The sequence below is a fragment of the Notothenia rossii genome (genome assembly GCF_949606895.1).
Source record: "Notothenia rossii genome assembly, chromosome: 10".
Classification (NCBI taxonomy): domain Eukaryota; kingdom Metazoa; phylum Chordata; class Actinopteri; order Perciformes; family Nototheniidae; genus Notothenia; species Notothenia rossii.
This window is the reverse complement of record NC_136908.1, coordinates 39,386,625-39,395,224: the sequence shown is the minus strand read 5'-3', so window position 1 is coordinate 39,395,224 and position 8,600 is coordinate 39,386,625.

Sequence of the window (8,600 nt, the reverse complement as noted above, 5' to 3'; positions counted from 1 at the left end):
AAAGTAACTTTTAGGGGCGAAAAACAGCCTCTGTCCACTTCGTTAACAAACTGATAGGCAAATGGACAAAAGTGTGATTAAAGCAATTGTCGGGACCCCAGCGAGCTCCAGACTATGTGCATTGTGTCGGGGACCCTGGAGAATGATAAGACCCATCATTTAAATGCAAAAACCACCATTAAAAGTCACTTTTAGGGGCGAAAAACAGCCTCTGTCCACTTCGTTAACAAACTGATAGGCAAATGGACAAAAGTGGGATTAAAGCATATGCGGGACCCCAGCGAGCTCCAGACTATGTGCATTGTGTCGGGGACCCTCCACAATGATAAGACCCATCATTTAAATGCAAAAACCACCATTAAAAGTCACTTTTAGGGGCGAAAAACAGCGTCTGTCCACTTAGTTAACAAACTGATAGGCAAATGGACAAAAGTGTGATTAAAGCATTTGCGGGACCCCAGCGAGCTCCAGACTATGTGCATTGTGTCGGGGACCCTGGAGAATGATAAGACCCATCATTTAAATGCAAAACCCCCCATTAAAAGTCACTTTTAGGGGGAAAAAACAGCCTCTGTCCACTTCGTTAACAAACTGATAGGCAAATGGACAAAAGTGTGATTAAAGCAATTTTCGGGATCCCAGCGAGCTCCAGACTATGTGCATTGTGTCGGGGACCCTCCACAATGATAAGACCCATCATTTAAATGCAAAAAACACCTTTAAAAGTCACTTTTAGGGGCGAAAAACAGCCTCTGTCCACTTCGTTAACAAACTGATAGGCAAATGGACAAAAGTGTGATTAAATCAATTTTCGGGATCCCAGCGAGCTCCAGACTATGTGCATTGTGTCGGGGACCCTCCACAATGATAAGACCCATCATTTAAATGCAAAAACCACCGTTAAAAGTCACTTTTAGGGGCGAAAAACAGCCTCTGTCCACTTCGTTAACAAACTGATAGGCAAATGGACAAAAGTGGGATTAAAGCATTTGCGGGACCCCAGCGAGCTCCAGACTATGTGCATTGTGTCGGGGACCCCCGTGAATGATAAGACCCATCATTTAAATGCAAAACCCCCCATTAAAAGTCACTTTTAGGGGGAAAAAACAGCCTCTGTCCACTTCGTTAACAAACTGATAGGCAAATGGACAAAAGTGTGATTAAAGCAATTTTCGGGACCCCAGCGAGCTCCAGACTATGTGCATTGTGTCGGGGACCCTGGAGAATGATAAGACCCATCATTTAAATGCAAAAACCACCATTAAAAGTCACTTTTAGGGGCGAAAAACAGCCTCTGTCCACTTCGTTAACAAACTGATAGGCAAATGGACAAAAGTGTGATTAAAGCATATGCGGGACCCCCGCGAGCTCCAGACTATGTGCATTGTGTCGGGGACCCTCCACAATGATAAGACCCATCATTTAAATGCAAAAACCACCGTTAAAAGTCACTTTTAGGGGCAAAAAACAGCCTCTGTCCACTTCGTTAACAAACTGATAGGCAAATGGACAAAAGTGTGATTAAAGCATATGCGGGAGCCCAGCGAGCTCCAGACTATGTGCATTGTGTCGGGGACCCCCGTGAATGATAAGACCCATCATTTAAATGCAAAACCCCCCATTAAAAGTCACTTTTAGGGGGAAAAAACAGCCTCTGTCCACTTCGTTAACAAACTGATAGGCATATGGACAAAAGTGTGATTAAAGCAATTTTCGGGATCCCAGCGAGCTCCAGACTATGTGCATTGTGTCGGGGACCCTCCACAATGATAAGACCCATCATTTAAATGCAAAAACCACCATTAAAAGTCACTTTTAGGGGCGAAAAACAGCCTCTGTCCACTTCGTTAACAAACTGATAGGCAAATGGACAAAAGTGGGATTAAAGCATATGCGGGACCCCAGCGAGCTCCAGACTATGTGCATTGTGTCGGGGACCCTCCACAATGATAAGACCCATCATTTAAATGCAAAAACCACCATTAAAAGTCACTTTTAGGGGCGAAAAACAGCCTCTGTCCACTTAGTTAACAAACTGATAGGCAAATGGACAAAAGTGTGATTAAAGCATTTGCGGGACCCCAGCGAGCTCCAGACTATGTGCATTGTGTCGGGGACCCTCCACAATGATAAGACCCATCATTTAAATGCAAAAACCACCATTAAAAGTCACTTTTAGGGGCGAAAAACAGCCTCTGTCCACTTAGTTAACAAACTGATAGGCAAATGGACAAAAGTGTGATTAAAGCATTTGCGGGACCCCAGCGAGCTCCAGACTAGTTTCATTGTGTCGGGGACCCTGGATAATGATAAGACCCATCATTTAAATGCCAAAAACACCATTAAAAGTCACTTTTAGGGGGAAAAAACAGCCTCTGTCCACTTCGTTAACAAACTGATAGGCAAATGGACAAAAGTGTGATTAAAGCAATTTTCGGGATCCCAGCGAGCTCCAGACTATGTGCATTGTGTCGGGGACCCTCCACAATGATAAGACCCATCATTTAAATGCAAAAAACACCTTTAAAAGTCACTTTTAGGGGCGAAAAACAGCCTCTGTCCACTTCGTTAACAAACTGATAGGCAAATGGACAAAAGTGTGATTAAATCAATTTTCGGGATCCCAGCGAGCTCCAGACTATGTGCATTGTGTCGGGGACCCTCCACAATGATAAGACCCATCATTTAAATGCAAAAACCACCGTTAAAAGTCACTTTTAGGGGCGAAAAACAGCCTCTGTCCACTTCGTTAACAAACTGATAGGCAAATGGACAAAAGTGTGATTAAAGCATTTGCGGGACCCCAGCGAGCTCCAGACTATGTGCATTGTGTCGGGGACCCCCGTGAATGATAAGACCCATCATTTAAATGCAAAACCCCCCATTAAAAGTCACTTTTAGGGGGAAAAAACAGCCTCTGTCCACTTCGTTAACAAACTGATAGGCAAATGGACAAAAGTGTGATTAAAGCAATTTTCGGGACCCCAGCGAGCTCCAGACTATGTGCATTGTGTCGGGGACCCTGGAGAATGATAAGACCCATCATTTAAATGCAAAAACCACCATTAAAAGTCACTTTTAGGGGCGAAAAACAGCCTCTGTCCACTTCGTTAACAAACTGATAGGCAAATGGACAAAAGTGTGATTAAAGCATATGCGGGACCCCCGCGAGCTCCAGACTATGTGCATTGTGTCGGGGACCCTCCACAATGATAAGACCCATCATTTAAATGCAAAAACCACCGTTAAAAGTCACTTTTAGGGGCAAAAAACAGCCTCTGTCCACTTCGTTAACAAACTGATAGGCAAATGGACAAAAGTGTGATTAAAGCATATGCGGGAGCCCAGCGAGCTCCAGACTATGTGCATTGTGTCGGGGACCCCCGTGAATGATAAGACCCATCATTTAAATGCAAAACCCCCCATTAAAAGTCACTTTTAGGGGGAAAAAACAGCCTCTGTCCACTTCGTTAACAAACTGATAGGCATATGGACAAAAGTGTGATTAAAGCAATTTTCGGGATCCCAGCGAGCTCCAGACTATGTGCATTGTGTCGGGGACCCTCCACAATGATAAGACCCATCATTTAAATGCAAAAACCACCATTAAAAGTCACTTTTAGGGGCGAAAAAAAGCCTCTGTCCACTTCGTCAACAAACTGATAGGCAAATGGACAAAAGTGTGATTAAAGCATTTGCGGGACCCCAGCGAGCTCCAGACTATGTGCATTGTGTCGGGGACCCCCGTGAATGATAAGACCCATCATTTAAATGCAAAACCCCCCATTAAAAGTCACTTTTAGGGGGAAAAAACAGCCTCTGTCCACTTCGTTAACAAACTGATAGGCAAATGGACAAAAGTGTGATTAAAGCAATTTTCGGGATCCCAGCGAGCTCCAGACTATGTGCATTGTGTCGGGGACCCTCCACAATGATAAGACCCATCATTTAAATGCAAAAACCACCATTAAAAGTAACTTTTAGGGGCGAAAAACAGCCTCTGTCCACTTCGTTAACAAACTGATAGGCAAATGGACAAATGTGGGATTAAAGCATATGCGGGACCCCGGTGAGCTCCAGACTATGTGCATTGTGTCGGGGACCCTCCACAATGATAAGACCCATCATTTAAATGCAAAAACCTCCTTTAAAAGTCACTTTTAGGGGCGAAAAACAGCCTCTGTCCACTTCGTTAACAAACTGATAGGCAAATGGACAAAAGTGTGATTAAATCAATTTTCGGGATCCCAGCGAGCTCCAGACTATGTGCATTGTGTCGGGGACCCTCCACAATGATAAGACCCATCATTTAAATGCAAAAACCACCGTTAAAAGTCACTTTTAGGGGCGAAAAACAGCCTCTGTCCACTTCGTTAACAAACTGATAGGCAAATGGACAAAAGTGGGATTAACCCTTAGATGCATGAACGACCAATACCTACACTCTTCCATGAGTGGGGTCAAAAATGACCCCAATTAGAATCAATGTGTTTTTGCAATGAATTAAAAAAAATGTCTTTAATTTTGGTTAAAGGTGATTATATTTATTATATTCGGGTCAACAAAAGACTGATTTTACATTTAACATGCTTATTTATAACTTTTAAAAAAACAATTCACAAGAAAAAACATCAAAAATCTTCAAAGATTATTGTTAGTATGTCCATCTGTCTGGAGGACAAAAAAGAGAATGAACATACATAAAACCAGAACACTGTCCACTCACATGTGCCCACACAAACGTCTTTTCTCTATTCACTGTGTGCAGTTGTCACAAACTATTTGCTTTTGGCTGTGACCATTGCACACTGGGGTACTGCATTTCCAACAGCAATTGGTGGCTTTGCGATCTTTGTTTCTTGGACACATCTGGCACCTCTTTCTCTTCTGTTGGCCCTCTGTGCTTCTCTCCTGTTGCTGGTTTGCAGCTTTTGTCACTCCACACCTTCCCATTGCTTCAGTGATGTAGGTTGGTAGGTACGGGGTACCTTCCAGTCGACTTTTTATATGAGGAGTCACAAGCTCCTTTGACAGCTCTGTGACGAAATGTCGCCGTGCGTTGGTGATACCTGTGGAAATTTCAGGGTGCTGAGCCCTGAAAAATTAGTAGGCGTTTAGATTGGCTATATCAATCATGTTGTACCACAGCACCATGGGCCACCTCTGTGTCTGGCGCTTGCAGGTGTAGTAGCCAACCATCTGGTTAACGGTATCTACACCTCCTTTGGTCTGGTTGTAGAAGAGGATTATTTCTGTTTTTTTCTTTTGGCTGTTTTCATCCACCATCTTGCTGTGGTGCATTGTGCTGAGAAGCAGAACAGCCTTTCCCTTTTTTCTGATATAGCTGATCATGGTCATGCTGCCATTGAACCCAAATTCAGTGCTGTGGACCTCCCTCGACTTGGAAGCCTTCATCACTGGAGGGATGTCTGGCTTGTTCTGTCGCAACGTTCCCACAATAGTCAGACCCTTCACCAGGAGATACTCTGCAAGAGGCACACTGGTGAAGAAGTTGTCTGTGGTGATGTTGCGACCTGTGTGTCTGAATCCATTGCACAACTGACGGACAGTGTTTTCCCCTAGATTCTTCTGGACTTCTTCCCCTGGTTGTCTCCCTGTGTACACAATTCCATCAATTGCATAAGGGGTGCGTGCATCACAAACCCAGAATATCTTTATGCCGTACTTGGCAGGCTTGCTTGGCATATACTGCAACAACTTGGTCCTCCCTCGAAATGGTACAAGTTGTTCGTCCACTGTGACACAATCACTGGGGATGAATTTCTGCCTGCAGTTGACCAGGAACAGGTCCCATATGTAGCGGAAGGCTGTCATGTGGTCTGTTTCCAGTCGGGAGGCTCTGGTCCTCTTGTCATCAAAGCGCAGCAAACGGCGAATATCTTCAAAACGTCCAATTGACATTGTGGCCTTGTACATTGGGTTGTGTAGAGGACTCCCAAAGAGCACACGGATTGGTACATCCCAGTTTTTCTCACTTCCTGCAAGAATGGTCAATCCAATGAAGGCCATGAGCTCCTCTTTGCTTAGCTTTTTCCACTCTTTTCCTCTGTTTGTTGCGACTCTTCTTCCCTCCATGTTTGTGCATCTCAACACCTCTTCTAATATACTATCAGTGATAAACAGCTTCCATGCATCTATTGGAGAGACGGTGCTAAACCCAGGTGCAGGCCCTGACCGACTTCTCAGTCAATTGTGGCTTGGTGTTTTAGCCTGGGTGGGAGGTAACTCTGCCCAGTAAGAGCCCTTGCGGCTCATTCTGTTGGATACAATATCCATTTCCTCTTCGGAGGACTCAGAGGACTCCTCCGTGTCCGACTGATCTTGTTCGGCAGGGGCAGGTTGGTTCCCAGACGGCCTGACATGTCCAGGTGGACAATAATCCCATCCGTTCAGGATCATATCTCGAGCAAGGTCTGCGGGTATCCTAGCTGGCCTCCAAGTATCCATGATAGTCTAGATGAGAAAACATAAAACAGACAATGTTTGAATGACACACAAAACTATAAATCAATATGTAGCTATCTAAGCAAATGTCGGTATGTCGGTGTGTGTTTGTGTGTGTATGTGTGTCACACACACACACACACACACACACACACACACACACACACACACACACACACACACACACACACACACACCGACATTTACTTAGATAGCTACATATTATATGTAAGTAAAGGCACAGCCATGCATGTGTACACGCACACAGCCACACACACCCACACACACACACAGACATACACACACACACACACACACACACACACACACACACACACACACACACACACACACACACACACAAATCAATATTCAATAATCATATAATAGGTTACCTAACAGGTTAGCTTTTATTACTAGTGTAATGTTAGCTAGCTTAGTAAGCTAGCTAACAGAGTACTAACATTACTACTAACATTATTTAGCAGTTAGCTAACTAGTGTCTACTTTGTTGACCAACATGATACTCTATCACAGAAAAGTCATGGAGTTGATAAATGAAGATAATACTTACATGTATGCTGCTGTGTCAAACTGACCTCCTGGTGGTGAGACTGCAGGCATCAGATGTGTAAGTGGGACAGAAAATGTATCCTGACAGTCACAGTTGGTAAGAATCAAAGGTTCCCAAAGCAAACCCTTGAGATTCTGTAGGAAATGCTTGGGGTCATTGTTGACCCCGCTTATGAAAAACTGGGGTGGTGACACAAAAACTGCAATTTCTTAAAATGTATAAAAACATTTAAAAAAATTCAAATGGCCTCAAGTCACAAACATGTTTTATGAGGAATACCTGGAATATGGAAGTGTAAAAACTTTTAATTTCAGAGATTTTGAAGAATAACAACCCTCGGGGTCATTTTTGACCCCACTTATGCATCTAAGGGTTAAAGCAATTTTGGGGATCCCAGCGAGCTCCAGACTATGTGCATTGTGTCGGGGACCCTGGAGAATGATAAGACCCATCATTTAAATGCAAAAACCACCATTAAAAGTAACTTTTAGGGGCGAAAAACAGCCTCTGTCCACTTCGTTAACAAACTGATAGGCAAATGGACAAAAGTGGGATTAAAGCATATGCGGGACCCCAGCGAGCTCCAGACTATGTGCATTGTGTCGGGGACCCTCCACAATGATAAGACCCATCATTTAAATGCAAAAACCACCATTAAAAGTCACTTTTAGGGGCGAAAAACAGCCTCTGTCCACTTAGTTAACAAACTGATAGGCAAATGGACAAAAGTGTGATTAAAGCAATTTTCGGGACCCCAGCGAGCTCCAGACTATGTGCATTGTGTCGGGGACCCTGGAGAATGATAAGACCCATCATTTAAATGCAAAAACCACCATTAAAAGTCACTTTTAGGGGCAAAAAACAGCCTATGTCCAATTCGTTAACAAACTGATAGGCAAATGGACAAAAGTGTGATTAAAGCATTTGCGGGACCCCAGCGAGCTCCAGACTATGTGCATTGTGTCGGGGGACCCTGGAGAATGATAAGACCCATCATTTAAATGCAAAAACCACCATTAAAAGTCACTTTTAGGGGCGAAAAACGGCCTCTGTCCACTTCGTTAACAAACTGATAGGCAAATGGACAAAAGTGTGATTAAAGCATATGCGGGACCCCCGCGAGCTCCAGACTATGTGCATTGTGTCGGGGACCCTCCACAATGATAAGACCCATCATTTAAATGCAAAAACCACCGTTAAAAGTCACTTTTAGGGGCAAAAAACAGCCTCTGTCCACTTCGTTAACAAACTGATAGGCAAATGGACAAAAGTGTGATTAAAGCATATGCGGGAGCCCAGCGAGCTCCAGACTATGTGCATTGTGTCGCGGACCCCCGTGAATTATAAGACCCATCATTTAAATGCAAAACCCCCCATTAAAAGTCACTTTTAGGGGGAAAAAACAGCCTCTGTCCACTTCGTTAACAAACTGATAGGCAAATGGACAAAAGTGGGATTAAAGCAATTTTCGGGATCCCAGCGAGCTCCAGACTATGTGCATTGTGTCGGGGACCCTCCACAATGATAAGACCCATCATTTAAATGCAAAACCCCCCATTAA